This window comes from Ovis canadensis, chromosome 19, assembly GCF_042477335.2.
Source record: "Ovis canadensis isolate MfBH-ARS-UI-01 breed Bighorn chromosome 19, ARS-UI_OviCan_v2, whole genome shotgun sequence".
Lineage (NCBI taxonomy): Eukaryota > Metazoa > Chordata > Mammalia > Artiodactyla > Bovidae > Ovis > Ovis canadensis.
The window spans coordinates 27,453,768-27,476,097 of record NC_091263.1 but is presented as its reverse complement, the minus strand read 5'-3'; the positions used below and the strand labels follow the sequence as shown (position 1 = coordinate 27,476,097).

Here is a 22,330-nt window from a genome sequence, read left to right as displayed (position 1 = left end):
CCATGCAAGAGCGCTGGAGTGGATTGCCATTTCCTTCTCCAGGGGATCTTCCCGACCCAGGAATCAAACCCAGGTCTCCTGCGTTGCAGGCAGACGATTTACCATCTAATCAAACTGTCCACTTAATACTGTGCATTTTACTATATGTAAATTAGAGCTCAATTTCTAAAATTGGTAAAACAAGGGGGAAATTTGAAATTAACTAGAAAAATTAATATTAGAAGTATTTTTCAAGTCATTTAGATTTTTCTTGTGTGGTAAAGTAACTCCTATGGAAAACCATTTTGAAAGCAAACCAAAAAATGTTGATGAGCACTGTTCATGTTTCATAAGTATATGGAAGAAAGATATCAGATAGGAAGGCATGCAAGTGGCTTAGTCATGAGAAGCTGCAGGTGGGAGCAGGCACGTTAATCATGTTCCACTAAAAGTTAGTTTCTGGTGTAAAATGACAGCTAGCATGCAATTTCAGACTCAACCTTTCACATATTCCCTGTAACATACCACAACTAGACAGATTGCCAGGATCCAGGAGGTTTTTTTTCACTAATTCCAAAGCTCTGCAGCAGACTCTGGAATAGCGATTGATGCCGCACACCACCCACATCAGGCCCTGGCTATACTGAGGGAAGTGATGCAAATACATGCTTTCTTCCCAGGACCAGTCCTTCGGTTAGAACCCCAGGGATCGTAACAACCAAAAATCTAGGAATCACCCCTCCATGGCTTATTGCAGGGTTCAGAGTTCCCCAGCCCCATGCCCATACTATCCCTTCGCAGTTCTCCATAAATCCCTCCAAACTCCCTCCCACAACTTGCCACCAGAACCAAAATGGGAATGGAGTCCAGGAATCCGGGGTGAGAGTGGAGACCTACTGAAAGAGCGCTTTTAGCTGTGAATGCTGGGGAGAGTTTTCCCTCCAGCACAGCGTTCTGCCTATTCAGGATGCTGTGGCACCTGGTCAGGGGGGGACAAGAGGATCTGCCTTTGGTCCAGGGGACTCACCTTTCAGTGGAGACATCCGAGGCCACAAAAATGGTACTAGGTTCAGGCACATCGCCCAGCTTCAACTAACCGTATATCTTAGAAGAGAACACAATGGCTGAGTGGCTCCAATAATGAGAGAACCCCCTCCAGCATTCACATAATCTTTTTAGAAACACTGTGTCTAGATGGAGCATTTCTTGTTCAGCATCAAGAACTTGATTTTGTTATTTTTGTGTAGCTTAGGGGATTTTAGGCAAATCCATATATTCAGTCTGCCATCATGATACAACCTTTTCTTTGGAAATAATATTTGTATCACTTTTGTACAAGTTATTTTTTGCTTATGAATATTGTATTGCAGTGATCTTTTTCGTGCTAATAAATGGAAAGAGCTTTAGTTTAACTAGAGGATATTGTTTTGTAATATATTTGAAAAAAAATTTCTACTCATCATGATGATGACTGGGGGATGCCTACTTACAGGTTACTAGCTTTGCATAATGAGCTTCTTTTCCTAAGTTGTCCTGCTTTTATTCCTTACAACTACCTCTGTTATGCAAAATACTGTCTCTGAATGTGGCAGTTAATACCTGGGAGAGTGGTACACACTCCTTCTTGTTTACAGGTAGTTGTCTCTAGCTTTACAGAATCATTAGTGGGTCTTTCTTTGGACCAGAGTGAGTTCAAGAATGACTAAACCCTCTGTGCATTGTCATCTATTTACAGAGACCATCTGTCTTTATTTTATATCAACAAAATTGCAATTACGCTGAGACACTTCCCAGGCTCCAGAGATGGGCATTCTTAAGGTCTTGATTGTTGTCCATTTCATTGAAAATGGGCTTGACGGAACTGAACTGAGAGGTATTAATTAAGAGGCGGGGCAGGAAATCTTTGAGTTGTGCCGTTAACAAACTAGGGGTTTCCTGCCTGTGCCTGGCGCTGCCCTGGTTCTCAGGATACAAGATGGGTGGGTCAGGGTCCCAGCTCACAAGGAGCTCTTGCTCTCAATGTGGAAATAGGCGCTGACCATAAAACGTGCAAACACACCCAAGGGCTGCAGCAGAGGTATGAGTACAGAGAGAGGAAAAGCCGTCCCAGGGCTCCAGCAAGTCCTGAAGAAGGAGAGCATCACTTACCTCTCAGCTGCACTTTCTACGCACACATGTGAGGAAGAGGCTCCTTGACTCTGCCGGGCTCCTGCAGTAGGTGCCGTTGGTGCCCAGATCCCATTTATCTGTCCCCAGCTTCTGTGAGTATTAGACAACTATCCCTTTATTCTAAGACTTGCCCTTGGTCTGCTGGGGGCCACTCTTTGGAAATGCCTGGGATATTCTGCCCTTCTCATCAGTGACCCACAGTCCATCTCTGACGGATCATATACGGTACAGAAGGCTGCCCCCTTGCCTCAAGAAAGGAACACCCTGATATAATTCACACTCTGGAGCTCCTCGTGGAATCAGGCTGAGGTGAGACTTCAGCTGAACTCACACTTTGGTTCGTTTCTTTCCCTTTTCTCTGATTTTCTTTTCTCTGAGCTGAATTGAAAGAGTTCCCTCAGTCATTTGGTTAGCAATCCATCTCAGGCTCTGCTTTTAGAGAACCTAAGCAAGACCATTTCCTGTGTTTATTCTCAGCTTCTCCATTGTATGGCTCTCAAAAAAAAAAAAAAAAAAAAAAAAAATCATGGAGCCAGAAGAAATGGAAGGGAGAGAGTAGTGTCAGGGAATAATCTTATCAAGGCATTTCTCAGCTCTATCCCCTTTTTCTCAATGAGAAGACCACTATTTAAGGAGAAAGAAAGCCTGCATGGAGGAAGGTTGTGGGAAGGAGAGCATATAAACAGAAGGCTGGCCTCCTCCAAGAATGTTGGAGGCCCTCAGTCTACATTAGATGCTAAATAGAAAAATAAAAAATTTTAAAAATTATTTTTCTTTAGCACATTGCTGAACTCTAGTGTTACTGATAATCTCATTCTCATTTCTTTGTTGTATGATAGTGTCTTTTTCCTCTGATAGCTTTTATTTTTTTTAATATTTTTTCATTTATTGTTTACTTGGCTACTCTGGGTGTTAATTGGGGCTCATGGATCTTCTATCTCATTTGCAGCATGCAGGATCTTTATTTGCAGCATGCAAAGTCTTAGTTGCAGTATGTGGGATCTAGTTCCCTGAGCAGGGATTGAGTTCAGGCCCCCTGTACTGGGAGCTTGAAGTCTTAGCCACTATTCCCAGGCCAACAGGGAAGTCTCTTGAAATTGATTCAAGTTAAAAGTGCAGTCACTTGAATTCTTGAGGTTGTGAAATTCACTTTGATGGCAACAAAAAGTGCTGGAGAAAACTGAATTTGTAATCCTTTTGCTTATGGTTCTCTTTGGCTGTACCTCCTGATATTTGCAAAGGATTTAAATCAACCTGGGAGACCATCCTGAGTGCCACACAGGCCAAAGTCATCCATTCCTGAGACACCTGAAGCTTGCCCCAGGGAATACCTGGAACAGGAGTTTTACTTTCTAAGGGGATGTTCTAGCTGCCGAGGCGAGCAGTACAGGTTGCTGAGTCCGTTCAGGAGAGAACATTTATGCAGAAGAGTTTGGTCTCTGAGCACAGGCCCTGGAGGAGGCGCTTGGAAGCTGTCTTCGATCAAGTGTTCTTGCATGCATTAGCTGCCCTTCATTAAGAAGACCGGAGCAATTAGTGCTATCTTGATTAATGAAGCTAAATTAGCTTTGTAATCTCTAATACTGCTTCCTAACAGCTAGCATGCAAGAATTTGGAACTGATTTAATGTAGCCCACCGGCCAGACTTTTATACAATGCTGGGGTTCATCTACAGTGAAACGTTTGGTAAAGTTAGGCTTGGTCAACTTGTGTACAAGACGAGGCAAATGGGGCCTAGATTTTAAGAATGTGGGTCACGGAGCTGAGGGCAGGTTCTGGCCTGGTCATCACCAGCCCTCAGTTGATTAATGTGAAAAGCGGAAATCACTCTAACACCATCCTCAGTGTTGTTCTAAATCATGCATGCTCAGTCACATCTGACGCTATAACCCCATGGACTGTAGCCTGCCAGGCTCCTCTATCCATGGGATTCTCCAGGCAAGGATACTGGGGTAGGTTGCCGTTTCCTGCTCCAGGTAATCTTCCAAAACCCAGGGATCGAACCAGCATCTTCCGTGTCTCTCACACTGGCAGACACATTCTTTACCACTGAGCCACCTGGGAAGCCCGTGTCCTAAATCAGTGGTCCTCAAAGGGAGGTCCCCAGACCAGCAGTGTCCGTGTTGCTTGGGGATTTGTTTGAAATGTGAAACTGTAGTCCCTACCTCAGTGAATCATAAATTCTGAGAGTGATGTCAGAAATCTGTTTAATCAACCATCCAGGGCATTCTGATGCACGTTAGAGTCCAGAAACCACTGTTCTTTACCCTGATTGGTCATTACAAGTATCTGGTGACTTTTAAAAATATATTAATGCACTGTTTCAACCCCAGGCAAGTCTAATATAATTTCAGGTGGGGCCAGCCAGTGTTCATATGTTTAAAAGCTCCCCAAGTCATTCTCTAATATGCTGTCAGACTTGTTCTGAAGATTAAGTGGCATGCAGAGTATTATAGCGTGCAGAATTACTCAAATGTTATTTATTTCTCAGTTATTGTTAATAATGTGGATGAATAGGTAGTGAGTGACCCTTGGGTAGCCACATTTATAGGGTTTTCCTCACCCCTGTTAGCACTGCACCCCACCCAGCTGCCAGCCAAGTAGCGAAGTGGAGCACGTATTGGTTTGGGAGTAACTTGGAGCAGGTTTGAATCTGAGTTTTTTCACTGATTAGCTCAGTCACCTTAAGAAAGTCACTTGACCTCCCTAAGCTTTAGGGATGCCGTCTCATGGGCTGGGCAGCAGGAAACACCATCATTCCTCGCTCCATCTTTCCTTCTCCCTCTTTTCTTCTCCCTTCTCCCTTCTTCCATACCTCCCTCGCTCTCCTTTGAATTCTACGAAAGCGACACTGCAGCTGTAGGTAGATTTCATTCTTAGTTCGGTTCCCCCTGTGGATCCCTTTCTACATTGTTCTGCTCTGGAGTGACCCTGGGCCACACAGGAACCTCCAAGACCCTCCTCCATGAAAGGCTCTACCTGAGCAAATCCTCAGGTGCCAGAGTCAACAGTCAACTCTCCAGAGCTGTGCCCTGGTCCACCTCAACCACTTAGCATGAACCACCCTCAAAGGCAAAAGGCACTTCCTGCAGGAGAAGACTGTGCAGTGATGCCCCTGCAGTCTCTATGGCTTCTCTGCCAGATGGTCAGCTCACAGCATGGAGGAGGGACGCAGGGCGCCGTATCTCTATGGAGTTCCCTTTTGCACATCATACATGTTGAGGCAGGCCCTCCTGTAGATCAGAAGGTTGTGGGATCCGTTTCCCTAAGAAGCTTAATTCTGTGTACAAAGGGCACCACTGGTCAGATGTCACCTTGGGAAGTTTCCAATAACAAACTTGGACCCCTTTCCTCTATTTGGTTTAGTGGAGCCAATGAAAGAGGAAATATGAGGACTCTCATGTCTGAAAATGGTGGAAAAACAGGAGGAGGCATAGGAAATAAATGAGCCAGGCAAATAAATGGAATATGTTCCAGATTGTTCTAAACTGACCCTGAATATGAAGAGAGAAGACTCCAGACTTTTGCAGGACTTAAGATTCAAAGACACTACTATCAGCCTCTTCTTGAGACCAGAGGCAAGACCCAGGACACACCCTTCTCAATTTTTTGCTGCTCGTCTTTTCTAAAATCTGGCTTCCATCTGAGTATTGAGTCTTAAGCACAGAATCTGGTGTTGCAGGGAGTAACAGATGCTGTCAGTGCCTCTCTGAGTATTCCCTTGGGCTTCACCATTTTAGTGCACGCTGGCCAATGGCCAGCTGCCAGCATCTGCACTTCTAGTAGCTAAGGTCTTCTGCCTATGTGCAGGGCAGGTCAGAAGAATATGTCAAGAATTCCTTCCCAGGAGTCAGCAACCCCAGGTGGGATAACTCAGTGCATTCTATCCTGGTTTCCAGAGCCCCCCTGCACCCCCCACCCCACAGTGGAACTGAGTTGCAGTAACCCATGTGCTCATCAGCTGGATAACAAACCTTTTATTAGCTGGCTGTCCTGCCTCACTTCCCCACATCTTGCTCAGGGTCTCCTGGCAACATCTCTTATGTTGTCTTATATCCTTGTCTCTGGGTCTGCTCCTGGGGAACCTGAAGTAAAGCACAGGGAACGTCAAGGGTGCCCTGTGGTCACTACTTCCAGTCAATGTGGAGGCCCTGCTCTGCTGAACTTGTGTGTGTGAGTTGCATGGTCATGTCCGACTCCGTGCGACCCCGTGGACTGTACCCACCAGCCTGAACTTACGACCCCAGCTCAAATCCTAACCTCGAGGATGCTCACAGGATAGCCTTCTTCTTTCAGCCTACAATGAGTTAATTTTCTTCTAGCCTACAATATTCCAGTGCAGACAAAACAAATTGAGCTCCTGGAACAGGCATAGTAAAGATAAATTTATTAGGACCCATTGAATTAGGAAGGAAGTTGACTCCTTGTCCTGCTTCTCTCCGCCTCCGTTCTGGGTGATGATTCATGTCCTGAGGTTCCTTCCTAGGGTGAATGTGACTAACAGTGGCTTAGATGTCAGTGGCTTCTGAAACTCCAGTTCTGAGGAAGACCTTAAGAATGGAGAGATGTTATCAAGGGTCAGTCACTCAGCTACTCTGAGTGTTATAGAATAAGGGGCTGGATTTATGATAGAAATTGTGTTAGTCGCTCTTTGCGACCCCATGGACTGTAGCCCTCCAGGCTCCTCTGTCCATGGAATTCTCCAGGAAAGAATACTGGCGTGGGTAGCCATTCCCTTCTCCAGGGGATCTTCCCGACCCAGGGATCGAACCCCGCTCTCCTACATTGCAGGCAGATTCTTTACTGTCTGAATCACCAGGGAAGCCATGATAGAAATTGCGTGTTATCCACTTGTGGGAGGACATGGGGAAGTGAGGTTCTGGAAGAGGGATCATGGGTGGACAAGTCCAAGCCTGCAGGGAACTCTGAGAAGCCGAGAACCCCCAGTGAGTCACCCAAACAGAGCTGTCACGGAAAGCTGTCACTGTGAGGCTCCCATCTCTGCACTCTGCGGTCACGTTTCTGGTGGAGAGCTGGCGTTGCTGGCAGTCAGCAGGACCTGCTGTTGTGAAAAGCTGCGCAAGGAGTAGAGGAGAATGAGAATTAGCTGGAGTCAGCAGTGCAACTGTCCATCACCAGATCAGACACCAAAGTCCTGAGAGTAATGGCCAGCGCTTCCCCTGCCTCCTAGACTTCATGCAGGTCCCTCTTATTTTTTTAATTTTAATTTTTATTTTTATTTGGCTGCTCTGAGTCTTAGTTGCAGCATGTGAGGTCTTTAGTTGTGGCGTGTAGGATCCAGTTGTTTGAACAGGGATTGAACCCGCACCCCCTGCATTGGGTGGGTGGAGTCTTAGCCTCTGGACCACCAGGGAAGTTCCGGGGTCCGTCTTTTGACCAGTCTTACTGGAGCCACCCAGGGTTGGGCTTCTGGGCAAGCTAGTTCCAGCTTGACACTGGCAGCAGGACAGTGCAGTCAGATCTTGGGCAGAATTCCTCTGCCCAGATGACCCGCCCAGACTCTGATCAAGGCTCAGGCTGACTTTGTTTTTGTTTTCATATATTCTCCCCTGTCCTTAAAGGCGGGGGGTGGGGAGCCGGTATTTGTAATAATTTATCTACTCCAAATGCTATGTAATTCTCAGATGAATTTACTAGAACAGAAATTCTCAACTGGGGTGATTTTGCTCACCAGGGACATTTGGCAGTATCTGGAGACGTTTGGGGATGTCATGACTGGGGAGGCAGAGTGGCGGTGAGTAGATGCCAGGGCTGCTGCTAAACATTCTACAAAGGCACATGTTGATGGATGGCAAAAACCATCACAATATTGTAAAGTAATTATCTTCCAATTAAACGAACAAACAAAAGCACAGGGCAGGCCCCCCACAACAAATGCATATCCCACCCGCAATGTCAATAGGGCCACAGTTGAGAACCCTGCACCAGATGTAAGAGCCTGCTTCTAATTTATTCAGTTCCTTTATTTTGCTCAATCTAGCACATTTAGAAACACTAAGAGAATAAGAAAATATCTATTGATAGCCACTGGTTCTTACCCCAGACCGTGCATTCCAGACCTAAACTTGTATAGTAATCTCAGGATGCTTATTTCGTGTTTTCCTAACTAGATATAATAATGACCTAATAATGACCTCATTCTTCAATCAATTCAGTTCAGTCGCCCAGTCTTGTCCGACTCTTTGCGACCCCATGAATCGCAGCACGCCAGGCCTCCTTGTCCATCACCGTCTCCCAGAGTTCACTCGAACTCACGTCCATCAAGTCGATGATGCCATCCAGCCATCTCATCCTCAGTCGTTCCCTTTTCCTCCTGCCCCCAATACCTCCCAGCATCAGGGTCTTTTCCAGTGAGTCACCTCTTCGCATGAGGTGGCCAAAGTACTGGAGTTTCAGCTTTAGCATCATTCCTTCCAAAGAACACCCAGGGCTAATCTCCTTTAAAATGGACTGGTTGGCTCTCCAAGGGACTCTCAAGAGTCTTCTCCAACACCACAGTTCAAAAGCATCAATTCTTCAGCACTCAGCCTTCACAGTCCAACTCTCACATCCGTACATGACCTCAGGAAAAACCATAGCCTTGACTAGACAGACCTTAGTCGGCAAAGTAATGTCTCTGCTTTTCAATATGCTATCTAGGTTGGTCATAAGTTTTCTTCCAAGGAGTAAGCGTCTTTTAATTTCATGGCTGCAGTCACCATCTGCAGTGATTTTGGAGCCCCCAAAAATAAAGTCTGACACTGTTTCCACTGTTTCCCCATCTATTTCCCATGGAGTGATGGGACCAGATGCCATGATCTTCGTTTTCTGAATGTTGAGCTTTAAGTCAACTTTTCGCTCTCCTCTTTCCCTTTCATCTTGATTCCAGCAATCTTGATTCCAGGTTGTGTTTCTTCCAACCCAGCGTTTCTCATGATGTACTCTGCATAGAAGTTAAATAAGCAGGGTGACAATATACAGCCTTGACGTACTCCTTTTCCTATTTGGAACCAGTCTGTTGTTCCATGTCCAGTTCTAACTGTTGCTTCCTGACCTGCACACAGATTTCTCAAGAGGCAGGTCGGATGGTCTGGTATTCCCATCTCTCTCAGAATTTTCCACAGTTTATTGTGATCCACACAGTCAAAGGCTTTGGCATAGTCAATAAAGCGGAAATAGATGTTTTTCTGGAACTCTCTTGCTTTTTGCATGATCCAGTGGATGTTGGCCATTTGATCTCTGGTTCCTCTGCCTTTTCTAAAACCAGCTTGAACATCAGGGAGTTCACGGTTCACGTATTGCTGAAGCCTGGCTTGGAGAATTTTGAGCATTACTTTATTAGCAAGTGAGATGAGTGCAATTGTGTGGTAGTCTGAGCATTCTTTGGCATTGCATTTCTTTGGGATTGGAATGAAAACTGACCTTTTCCAGTCCTGTGGCCACGCTGGGTTTTCCAAATTTGCTGGCATATTGAGTGTAGCACTTTCACAGCATCATCTTTCAGGATCTGAAATAGCTCACCTGGAATTCCATCACCTCTACTAGCTTTGTTAGTAGTGATGCTTTCTAAGGCCCACTTGACTTCACATTCCAGGATGTCTGGCTCTAGATGAGTGATCACACCATCGTGATTATCTTGGTCGTGAAGATCTCTTTTGTACAGTTCTTCCATGTATTCTTGCCACCTCTTCTTAATATCTTCTGCTTCTGTTAGGTCCATAGCATCTCTGTCCTTTATCGAGCCCATCTTTGCATGAAATGTTCCCTTGGTATCTCTAATTTTCTTGAAGAGATCTCTAGCCTTTCCCATTCTGTTGTTTTCTTCTATTTCTTTGCATTGATCTCTGAGGAAGGCTTTCTTACCTCTTCTTGCTATTCTTTGGAATTCTGCATTCAGATGGTTATATCTTTCCTTTTCTCCTTTGCTTTTCACTTCTCTTCTTTTCACAGCTATTTGTAAGGCCTCCGCAGACAGCCATTTTGCTTTTTTGCATTTCTTTTCCATGGGGATGGTCTCCCTGTCTCCTGTACAATGTCATGAACCTCATTCCATAGTTCATCAGGCACTCTATCTATCAGATCTAGGCCCTTAAATCTATTTCTCACTTCCACTGTATAATCATAAGGGATTTGATTTAGGTCATACCTGAATGGTCTAGTGGTTTTCCCTACTTTCTTCAATTTGAGTCTGAATTTGGTAATTCAATTTGAGTCTGAATTTGGTAATAAGGAGCTCATGATCTGAGCCACAGTCAGCTCCCAGTCTTGTTTTTACTGACTGTATAGAGCTTCCATCTTTGGCTGCAAAGAATAGAATCAATCTGATTTTGGTGTTGACCATCTGGTGATGTCCATGTGTAGAGTCTTCTCTTGTGTTCAATACCTCATTCTTCAATACCTCCTCCCTAACATGTGAAACCTCCTCTGGTGCTCCCAACCAACCCTGATCCCTCTTCTCTGGTACCTTGAATATTTCCTTTTCCTCAGCATCACAACGACTTACCACTTACTAGTAGAATCATTTCTTGTTGTCTGCTTTCCCGATTAGAAAGTAAACATTATCTCAGGTAGTCCTCACAATAATTCTATAAGGAACACATTATTATCCCATTTTACAGATAAGGAGCCTGAAATTTAGAAAGGTTGAGTGCATTGTATAAGATCACCCAGATAGTGTAGAGGAATCCAGAGGCTGCCATAGTAAACAGTCCTGTGAACAGATACACCATCATTAACAAGGAGGTGGAATAGCTGCTTTTTAAGTGTTTTCCCTTAGTATTTAAGTTGATAAGGCTGCTGAAATCCCTTCCGCCTTCTGTGGCTAAAAGCAAGCCCAGCTCCCAGAATCATCAGCCAGTATATCTAAAGTTCTTCTCTAAATAGCTGTTAGTCAGAAAAATGCAAATGAGAACTAATTGCAAATTGCTCCAGCCTCACTTTGAGACCTTCTGCGTTGACTGGGCCAAAGCTTCCTCTGAAGCACGCAGATGTGCTGCTCCTCTGTTCTGGAGATTAGCTGTTCCCTTGGCTGGGAACCAAGCCTATGGCCGACCAATACTGCCAGGTCCACTTCAGGGCTTCTGAATAGTGTGGTCCTTGCTGGAATCTGCCCACTGAGGGCAGAGCTGTGAACAGGAGCCCTCCATGTCTGCTGAGAGTGCAACATCTAGGTCCTTAGCTTTTTAAGTTAGAACCAAATATGTCCTCATATTAAAGGGTAGTCAGTGAAAATCACATGAGCAGGTATTAAGACATATGTGTTTACACACATTCCCACACATACCCTCACAGTCACATGTATACTTGAGAGCGTACAACATTACACTATTGCTTTCCAATCATGTTCTCCATAAATGAAAGTACAGCTCCAGGAAGACAAGCTTGCTTCCAGATTTCACGCAGTTATAACTCAACAGTGTTGAGTGTCTTCAAAAGTGTTCATGCAGGGCTTTCCTGTATTAAGTTAAGTCAACTGAAATTGACATTTTTGTAAGTCACAAATAGGATCATGTGGTTTAACCACATATGTAATCAGCAACCAGCAGGGCTTTTCTTTCTTCAGGAAAATTAGAGACACCAAGGGAACATTTCATGCACAGATGAGCACAATAAAGGACAGAAACAGTATGGACCTAACAGAAGAAGAAGACATTAAGAGGTGGCAAGAGTGCACAGAAGAACTATACAAAAAAAAATCTTCACGACCCAGATAACCATCATGGTGTGATCACTCGCCTAGATCCAGACATCCTAGAGTGTGAAGTCAAGTGGGCCTAAGGAAGCATCACTACGAACAAAGCTTGGGAAGGTGATAGATTTCCAACTGAGCTATTTCAAGTCCTAAAAGATGATGCAGTGAAGGTGCTGCACGCAATATGCCAGCAAATTTCGAAAACTCAACAGTGGCCACAGGACTGGAAAAGGTCAGTTTTCATTCCAATCCCAAAGAAAGGCAATGCCAAAGAATGCTCGAACTAATGCACAGTTGCACTCATTTCACATTATTGCAAAGTAATGCCAAGATTCTCCAAGTGAGGTTTCAACAGTACGTGAACCGAGAACTTCCAGATATTTAAGCTGGATTTAGAAAAGGCGAAAGAACCAGAGGTCAATTTGCCAACATCTGTTGGATCACAGAAAAAGCAAGATAGTTCCAAAAAAACTTCTGCTTCATTGACTACACTAAAGCCTTTGACTGTGGATCACAAGTGTGATCCACAAGTTGGAACTGTGGAAAATTCTTTAAGAGATGGGAATACCAAACCACCTTACCTACCTCCTGAGAAATCTGTATGCAGGTCAAGAAGCAACAGTTAGAACTGAACATGGAACAACAGACTGGTTCCAAACTGGGAAAGGAGTACTTCAAGGCTGTATATTGTCACCCTGCTTATTTACCTTAGATGCAGAGTACATCATGCGGAATGCCAGGCTAGATAAAGCACAAGCTGGAATCAAGATTGCCGGGAGAAATATCAATAACCTCAGATATGCAGATGACACCACCTTATGGCAGAAACCAAAGAAGAGCTGAAGAGCCTCTTGATGAAAGTGAAAGAGGAGAGTGGAAAAGCTGGCTTAAAACTCAACATTCAAAAAATTAAAATCATGGCATCTGGTCTCATCACTTCATGGCCAATAGACAGGGAAAAAATGGAAACAGTGAGAGACTTATTTTCTTGGGCTCCAAAATCACTGCAGATGGTGACTGCAGCCATGAAATTTAAAAGACATTTGCTCCTTGGAAGAAAAGCTATGACAAACCTAGACAGCATATTAAAAAGCAGAGACAATTGTTTTTCCAGTAGTCATGTATGGGTGTGAGTTGGACCATAAAGAAAGCTGAGTGCCAAAGAATTGATGCTTTTAAACTGTGGTGTAGGAGAAGACTTTTGAGAGTCCCTTGGACTGCAAAGAGATCCAACCAGTCAATCCTAAAGGAAAACAGTCCTGAATATTCATTGGAAGGATTGATGCTGAAGCTGAAGCTCCAATACTTTGGCCATCTGATTGAAGAACTGACTCATTAGAAAAGACCCCGATGCTGGGAAAAATTGAAGGCAGGAAGAGAAAGGGACTTCAGAGAATGAGATGGTTGGATGGCATCACTGACTTGATGGACATGAGTTTGAGCAAGCTCCAGGAGTTGGTGATGGACAGAGAAGCCTGGCGCGTTGCTATCCACCAGGTCGCAAAGAGTTGAACACAACCGAACTGAACTGAACTGAACCAACAGAGGGAGTTAAGAGGCAGGAACAGTTCCCCAGGAGGCCCAGCAAGGAAGAAACTAGCAAGCGAGTGGTAATGGTGTGAATGAAGAGGACCTGGATGAGAGGGGAGTGTGGAGTGACTTGGAAAACTCTTCTGCAGTGGGTACCACAGAAATATCTTCAGACAGTCAGGAGACCTGCTGTCTATTTCAGACTTGCTTTCAACTAGCTGTGCTCCTTGGCAGATGGCTCGAGTTCTCTGAGCCTCAATTTCTTCATCTGTAAAATAAGAGTGCAGTTCAGACAGTTTCTGGGTCAAGGTCAGCTAACAGAGAACCAGATTACTTGTCAGAAAATGGTTCACTGCGAGAAAGAAATTGACGTTCCTGAGGATTTTTGTTATCCTGCCTAAGGACAGAACTTTAGGGCATAATTCCAGAAACTAAGTCATAACATGGAAGCATATGTTAAATAGATTTCTTAGTGTCCTAATGTTTGTATATGACCGCCATTGCATTTGCTGGGGTTTCCTTTGTTCCCTGCTGGCTATTACGAATGTAGTGAAAGTGTCAGTCACTCAGTCATGTCCGACTCTTGGAGACCCCATGGACTGTAGCCCGCCAGGCTCCTCTGTCCATGGAACTCTCCAGGCAAGAATACTGGAGTGGGTAGCCATTGCCTTCTCTGGGGATCTTCCCGACGCAGGGATGGAACCCAGGTCTTCTGCATTGCAGATGATTCTCCACCACCTGAGTCATGAGTAGGGGAAGCCCAAAATGTGTCTTTGGCACGAAGATTATTCTAGGGTGATTGTTTTTAGGAAGCAGAAAACACAGGAAGTCTTTCTTTCTACTGCCCCCCGCCCCCCCGCCCCCGCCCCCTGCCCTTAACTACCTGAAAGAATTTAGATAAAGGGTCTGGTCCAGGAAGGTACTGTAACCAGAGAAATCTACAAAGAATGTGGACTTAGGTGTGGTAGGGGCAGTGTGACAGGGTGTGGAGGCCCAAGTCCCCTCTGAGTCCTCTCTGTATAGCGCAGCAAACATTTGTTTACCAAACATTTGTTTTTCCATCTCCATGTAGAACTGCCTTCCTCCCCTTTGAAGTCCAAGCCCCTATCCCCTCTTTTTCTCCCAGATGGCATGTAAGTCTCAATTAACTGACTTGTCCTTTTTTTTTTTCTTGTGGGGTCTCTGTAAGTGTGTAGCTAAATTTTATTTTCTCCTGTTAGTCTATCTTGTGTCGATTTAATTCTTAGACCCGCCAGAAGAACCTAGAAAAGGTAGAGGCAAAAATTTTCCATTCCCCATCATGAAGCACAGGCCTGTGATTTAAGGAACATGTTTAGGACTTTTTTCTTTCTTTCTTTCTTTTTTTTAAGATATCTGTATGGGTGTAGATGAAAGAAGTTCCCTTTTCAGAGAACAGAAGAGGTGCCCTAAACAGCAGCTCCCTTCCCCAGTGAAAAGCTGCAGCAGCCTTCTCTCTATTTGGGATTCAGAGCCACCTTCACAGTAGCATTCTGCAGATGCTGAAATGCAGTCAATTTCTAAGAGGCATTTATGCAACCTTGAATTTATGTGTACCAATAAATTACAGCCTAAAGTGATCTATGGGAAATTTAAATAAGGTTTTCTATATACAGGAAAAAAGCCCTCTTCATTTAAGAATTAAATTGATCATGATTTTCAAAATATTTAAACATTACATAGTTATATTAAAATATACTCTTAATTTTCCAATTTATGAGACTATAAATTTAATTCAGAAATCTTGGGAAGACAAAAAGGAAAATGCATCTCCTGGTCCCACCCTCACAAATTAACCTTTGTTAAAATTTTGGCATGTAAATTTCTGTTCTTCCATTCATGCCACAAATATTTATTGAGTGACTACTATGCGCCAGGCACTGTGCTGTGTGCTAAGGAGAAATAAATTGAGAGATGAGTTGTTGGGGTAAGGATTAGCAACTTTATTCAGAAAGCTAGCCAGCTAAGAAGATTGTAGACTAGTGTCCCAATGAACCATTTTCCCTGAGTTCGAATTCAGGCTTCTTTTATACCAAAAGGGGAGTGGTGTGATTGGTTCCTGCAAACTTCTGGTATAGGAATCCTTTGCTCTTGCGGCTACCCATGTAGGTCCCATCACAACATTGCTGTAAACCTCCAACAAGACAAGTGTTATTCTCTGTTTTGCAACTTTTTATCTCTATATTAATGGGAAAGTGTTATACCTTTAAAGGTCAGAGCCTTGAGAGCTGGGCTGTCCTGCACATTTCAGGCTATAGGCAACATTTTTGTAATACAAGGGTTAAAGAAAAATATGCAGTATAGAGTTAGATTTGTTCTCCCCTATTACACCAAGGGTTCCATTTCTCTTTTCCTGCCTGTTCCAGGCTATTCTTTCCTACTGTGAGTTTGTAATGGAAAAACAGGCAACAAAGCATTGTGTGGAGATGGGTGTTGGACTTATTCCAGTCTCACAGATTTTGTTGCAGGGATTATGACAAATAAATGTAAAGACCCTGGCACTGAGCCCCACCCTTGGCAGGTGCTCCATCAGCAGTAGCTATTGTTACTTTTTATTGCTGTCATTTTCCTGTAAAGGTTCTTATCACCGATTGCAGCTAATTTTAGTTCTGCTTCGACAGTTGTTCCAAGTGCATTTTTAAGCTCCGAGTCTTCATCCTTGCTCTTCCTAAGGAGGATTGCATCCTTCAGTGCTGTCTCCAAAGTTCTGGCTGCTGGCTATTTATTTCCCCCAGAAATGGCTTTTCTTGCCATTCAGGGTTTTCTTTTAGCTTTTAAATTCTGTGCTTCCTGCTTAGCCAGCTGCATGCCCTCTCCCCATGGCGGAGGGTGGGGTTGGTGTAAATATTACATTTCATGCTTAACTTCATGGCAGTTAAGCCATGAAGCGTGATCTCTGGGAAAGAAATATCCTCTTTTTGATAGTTCCTATATCCTCCTGCTCAGCTGTCTTCCCTAGTTTCAACAGCTTCATTTAACCACCCATCAATGGTAAGGAAATGGTGCCTATCCCTAGAGAGAGAAGAGAACTCAGCCTTCCAGGAAATTCCAAAGCAAGGTCCCTTTGGCCAAAAGCACTTCTTCTTGCGGCCAACATTCACAGCAGCTGGGAGATGGGGCCACTTTCTCCACAAACAGGATCTGGGGCAGGCAACCCCAAAACCAACTATGCCAGCCTAATGCATGGCTTTCTTTCCCCCAAGAATGAGCATAAGGAACTCTAACCATTCCTCAGTGTCATTTGTTGGAAGTGATATGACTCAACTGTATGCTGCTGCTGCTAAGTCGCTTCAGTTGTGTCCGATTCTATGTGACCCCATACATGGCAGCCTACCAGGCTCCTCTGTCCATGGGATTTCCCAGGCAAGAGTACTGGAGTGGGTTGCTATTTCCTTCTCCAACTCAACTGTATAATTTACAACAACTATAACTACAGTTATTTCTAGAACTCCACTTAGGGAGCTGGATCTGAAAATAGAGAGACTCAGGGATTAGGGGTGTGGGCAGAATGGTGCTATGTTAATAAGTGAATAAATCTGATGTTACTCTAGTAAAGGAGAGAATGAAAGAGAAAACAATGATTTTCATGATTATTGTCAGGTACTACAAACCTCTTTCCCAACACTCTGAAGATTATTTGAAACATGAGGAAACAGTGTTTTTTTAAAAAATTTTTATTTATTTTAATTGGAAGCTAATTACTTTACAATATTGTATTGGTTTTGCCATACATCAACATGAATCCGCCAGGGGTGTACCCATGTTCCCCATCCTGAACCCCCCTCCCTCCTCCCTCCCCATACCATCCCTCTGGGTCATCCCAGTGCACCAGCCCCAAGCATCCAGTATCCTGCATTGAACCTGGACTGGCGGTTCATTTCTTACATGATATTATACATGGAAACAGTGTTTAAATAACAGAAAACACTTCCCTTTCTCTCCCTCTCTCTCCATATATGTACACAATATCATATATATATGTATGTATAAATACATAGCTGACAATGTGTGTATCTATGTGTGTATATACACACATATATAAATATATATGTATGTATAGTCAATGGAAATAATCAATAAACAATCTATAATAGGAACAGCAGAAGTTTACTGAAGCTAATAGACTTTGTATAGCCCAGAAGGCAGCCTGTACACAGTGAGTCACTGTGAACTTGGCACCTGGAAAGGGGGTCTTATCACTGAAGGAGTATCCGCATTGTCGTCCCAAGAAAGGAGGCATTTAAAACCTTTATTTTCAATATGGACATTCTTTAATTCTGGTCAGCGTGCCCTCTTCTTAACAATGAAAGAAGATGTACAATGTATATTTGACAGGTCACCAACAGGTTGTTTTAGTTAGCTAAAAATTCAACTTATGTATAGGTCACTATGACTTCCCCATACCTCAATATGTGAAAATGTATTTCATCTATCTATGTATGTGTATGTGAAGAGCTGACTCATTTGAAAAGACCCTGATGCTGGGAAAGATTGAGGGCAGGAGGAGAAGGGGATGACAGAGGATGAGATGGTTGGATGGCATCATCAGCTCAATGGACAGGAGTTTGGATAGACTCCAGAAGTTGGTGAGGACAGGGAGGCCTGGCGTGCTGCAGTTCATGGGGTCACAAAGGTTGGACACGACTGAGCAACTGAACTGACTGACTGATGGAGCCACTAGAATTTCTGGGTGAAAGCTTACAGAACTCACCTCTCATGTAGGGGCCCCGTGCAGAAGCTCACCCCCCTCCCCCAGGCATAGAATTGTACTGTATCACTCTGATCCTCCCTGTGACCAGATGCCTTTTCATGACTACCTTTTCCACCTGTGGCCATATCATTCTTAGCCATGGTTGCTAATTTTTCCAGTTCTATGAGTCTATGAGTCCAGTTCTATGAGCATCATGCAGGTTTTTGATGTTTTTTTTTTCTACTTGTGGTCTTGTGCCAGACCTCTTCTTGATTCCCCAGTGGTCTGGAGAGGAACTTAATTCATTTCCCTGTTTCTTTACTTTTTATTGTTCAGGAAGATGCTTTGGATGCTGGAAATATTTATTATGCCACTGGTTTCTTAAAAGAAGAGAAAAAGACTCTTCTATACATTTTAGCTAGGATAACTTGATTCTCAGAGTTCCTGGACCCATTCTAATTTAAAATTATGAACAAATGTTCCCAAAATTATTTATCAAATTCTTATATATCTTTATATTGAAGTTATAATGCTGTCATTACAGTTTAGGCTGATCTCAAATAAAATCCCATTTAGCTCACAAAGTCCGAGTCTCTTAGAGATTTCTGTCCCTATTGTGGATGTCTTAGAGCATTGAAATAGTATTTGCTATGCCTGGCAACAAATTAATTAAAGCATTAGGCTAGGAGAAAAGTGGCCAACATTATTATTTTTTTAAAAAATCATTGTCACACTGTAGCTAGACAGAATAGATGTCTAGCAACTAAAAAATGGAAGGTAGAGATGTGTGACTGGGCTGCCATACAAGGTTAGACTGGTTATTTCAACCTTGTTACCCTAGCTTTGGGATGCTATTCCAAATGGAAAATGCTGAGATAACAAATGAACACAAATATATGATCCTCTATTTAGTGACCGAGGAGACAGTCCCTATTACACACTTCTTGGATTCTCTTTGCTGATCATTATTACTGAGTCAAGCACATATTAGTCCACCAAAAAAAAATAAAAATTATTAATTATTTTCCGTTTCACAAGCATTTATGAAGAAACATTTGGGGAAAGTGCAAAAAAAAAAGGGATTCATTGGAAATTGTTATAGAACTGTTTTTATTCTAAGCTATCTGACCACATGTGATTGCAGCCCATGGTGATAATGCTGGATGAAACAGGTGGTAACGCTGCTTGAGTCTCTAATGCTTCCATCTACCTTCAGATTCAAAATTGTGTGTTGTTCTTTTAGGCAACAATATTTTTATTAGCATTCTAGTAATGCCATGTAATTTTAATAGGTAAGCTATGCTATTAAAAATTAATTATAGTAATATATTTTGAGATGGCTTAAAAACTGGGGTGTTCACTCACTTTGGATCAAATATTAGAGTCCAGAAGGATAGTGATAGTTTATTCAAATGTATTCAGTGCAGATTTACTGAGCATTTACTATGTGGTAGGAATTGTTTATGCATTGGAGACACAATAGTATAGGAAGTATAGCATATGAAATATTTTTCCTGCCTTCACAGAATTTACAACCCAGCAGGAGTAGGAGGCCAAGGAAAAGAACACAAGTGGATACGAAACAACAAATCATGCTGTAAGCAATAAAGAAATAGTATGCGGTGTTAAGAGAAAGTGTAATGGAGAATAATTCCTAGATGGAGTGGAATGTTTTCAGAACAGATATCTCTAAGAAAGGGATTTAAGCTGAATTGAAGTATGAACAGGGGTTAACCAGGTAGTGAGTGAGTAGAAGAACATTTCAAATAGAGGGAACAACGTGTCTGAAGTCATAAGTTTTATGAAGGATTTGTGAATTCGTGGTAGCTCAGCTGGTAAAGAATCCGCCTATAATGCAAGAGACCCTGGCTCGATTCCTGGATTGGGAAGATCCCCTGGAGAAGGGACAGGCTTCCCATTCCAGTACTCTTGGGCCTCCCTGGTAACTCAGATGGTAGAGAATCCACCTGCAATGTGGGAGACCTGGTTCGATCCCTGGGTTGGGATGATCCCCTGGAGGCAGACATGGCAACCCACTCCAGTATTCTTGCCTGGAGAATCCCCATGGACAGAGGAGCCTAGCTGCCTGCAGTCCATGGGACTACAAAGAGTTGGACACAACTGAGCGACTAAGCATGCGTGCATGAATTTGAGAAACTGAAATTGTGACTGGAGCTTAGAGAGCAAGGGGCAGAATCACAAGAGAAGGAATTAAGAGTCTTAGGGCCCTGTGGACCATAGCAACTTTATTGTTTTTAAATCAGAGATTAATTGCTTTACAATGTGGTGTGGGTTGCTGCTGTACAACAATCTGAGTCAGCCATACGTGTGTGTGTGTGTGTGTGTGTGTGTGTGTCCCTTCCCTCTTAAGCCTCCCTCCTACCCACCATCCCACCCCTCTAGGTTGTCACAGAGTACCAGGCTGGGCTCCCATTTTGGTGGAAGTCATGAGTACGTGAACGGAAAGACAGACTACAGTTAATTGCAAGCCATTATTATTAGAATGGGGAACTTCCCTGGTGGCTCAGATGGTAAAGCGTCTGCATGCAATGTGGGAGACCTGGATTCAGACCCTGGGTCAGGAAGATCCCCTGGAGAAGGCAATGGCAACCCACTCCAGTACTCTTGCCTGGAAAATCCCACGGATGGAGGAGCCTGGTGGGCTGCAGTCCATGGGGTTGCAAAGGGTCAGACACGACTGAGCGACTTCACTTCATATTATTAGAACAGATCCACTGTGAGCCCTTCTTCAGGTATTACTGGAAGACACTCTGCTACTATTCTCAAAGGCCAGAATAAGAGCATGTAGTCCTGAAGCCAGAGGGGAAAACATTCCAAAGAAAAGAGAAGGATTTCACCAAGGCAAGTGTTTGGAACCTATGAACGCCCTCTTGTAACAGTCTCGTAACAGAAGAGGAAGTCTAAACAAGTATTGTTCAACTTCTCAGCAGAAAGACTTAAGTCACAAAATGGGTTTGATAAATCTCATTAATGTATTATCAAAAGTTTGAAGGCCCCTGAGGTATTCCAGTCTTTTCCTCTCTCTCTCTCTCTCTCTCTCTCTCTCTTTTTTTTTTGTCTAACACTTGGATCTTTGTAAAATGCTGTCCCACTTCTTCCTCTCCTTGCCTCCATCTGTAACAGAGGGCTCAAGGAGCTTTATTTGGAAAGATTATTACCTGGGTGATATCCTTATACCCATACAGTACTTGTTGCTTAGAACACATAACCAAACACAACTCACCTCTGGCCATGTAAATATCAGCCAGATGATTGGGTCTTTTTGCTCTAAGAAGTATATTGACCTGAGGCCACTGCTGGGTATTATTGAGATGGAAGCATCAAATTCTTCTTCTACATCTGCTGAAATGATCATATTAGTTTTCTGTTTAGTCTATTATTATGGTAAATTATATTGGTTAATCTTAAAATGTTTAGCCAACCTTGCATTCCCATGATATATTCCACTTGGTTGTGATGTGTTATCCTTTTTATATATAGCTGGATTTCGCTTGCTAATTTAGGTTTGGTGGCGTATCTGCATTCATGAATGATAATGATATTTTCTCATGTCTTTGAGAAGTGTTTCATTACTTTTGTAAACTAATTGTGTAGAAACAGTGTTATTTCTTCCTTAAATGTTTGATAGAATTTGCCAGTGAACTCTTCTAGGCCTGGAGTCTTCTTTATTGCTTTAAAACAATAGCCATGAATTCAATCTCTTTAAAGAATAGCAATATTCAAATTATCTACACTTCTTGAGCAAATGTTGAACTTTATGTCTTTCAAGGAATTGATCCATTTCATCTAAATTGTCAAATTTGTGGACACTGTTTTTGTCATATTCATTTTATTTTTCACTCCCTTATCTAATTATCTTTATCATGGATGAATTTACTGTCTATTTAGTGTCTGTCAGATCTGTAGTGATGGCCTCTCTCTTTTTCCCTTATCTTGTTAATTTGTACCCTTCTTCCCCATAGTACATCTGATTTATTGATTTTATTAATGCTTTTCAAGTACCAGCCATTGATTTTATTGATTTTTTTCCTACTGTATTTCTATTTTTAATTTCACTGGTTTCTGCTCTTTATTACCTCCCTTCTGCTCGCTGTGGATATGACTTTCTCTTTGGCTTCTAGTTTCTTACATTGGAAGGGTAGATTATTGATTTTAGAACCTTCTTTTTCTAGAGTAGGCATTTAAGCTATAAAATTTTCTCTAAGCACTGCTTTAGCTTCTGTTTACAGTAT

The 22,330-nt window shown here is 43.0% G+C and overlaps 1 long non-coding RNA gene across 3 annotated transcripts in view; it reads left to right on the top strand.

Moving 5' to 3' along the window:
- The first annotated feature begins 1,929 nt into the window (after window positions 1-1,929).
- The window catches only part of LOC138424198 (uncharacterized), a 190,499-nt gene continuing 170,098 nt past the window's right edge, over window positions 1,930-22,330 (top strand). The window contains exon 1 of one of the 3 annotated variants that reach the window (XR_011250678.1): window positions 1,930-2,457. This is a non-coding gene — a long non-coding RNA (uncharacterized lncRNA). The remainder of the gene's footprint in view (window positions 2,458-22,330) is intronic. The other 2 variants (XR_011250679.1, XR_011250680.1) reach the window with 2 other exon arrangements.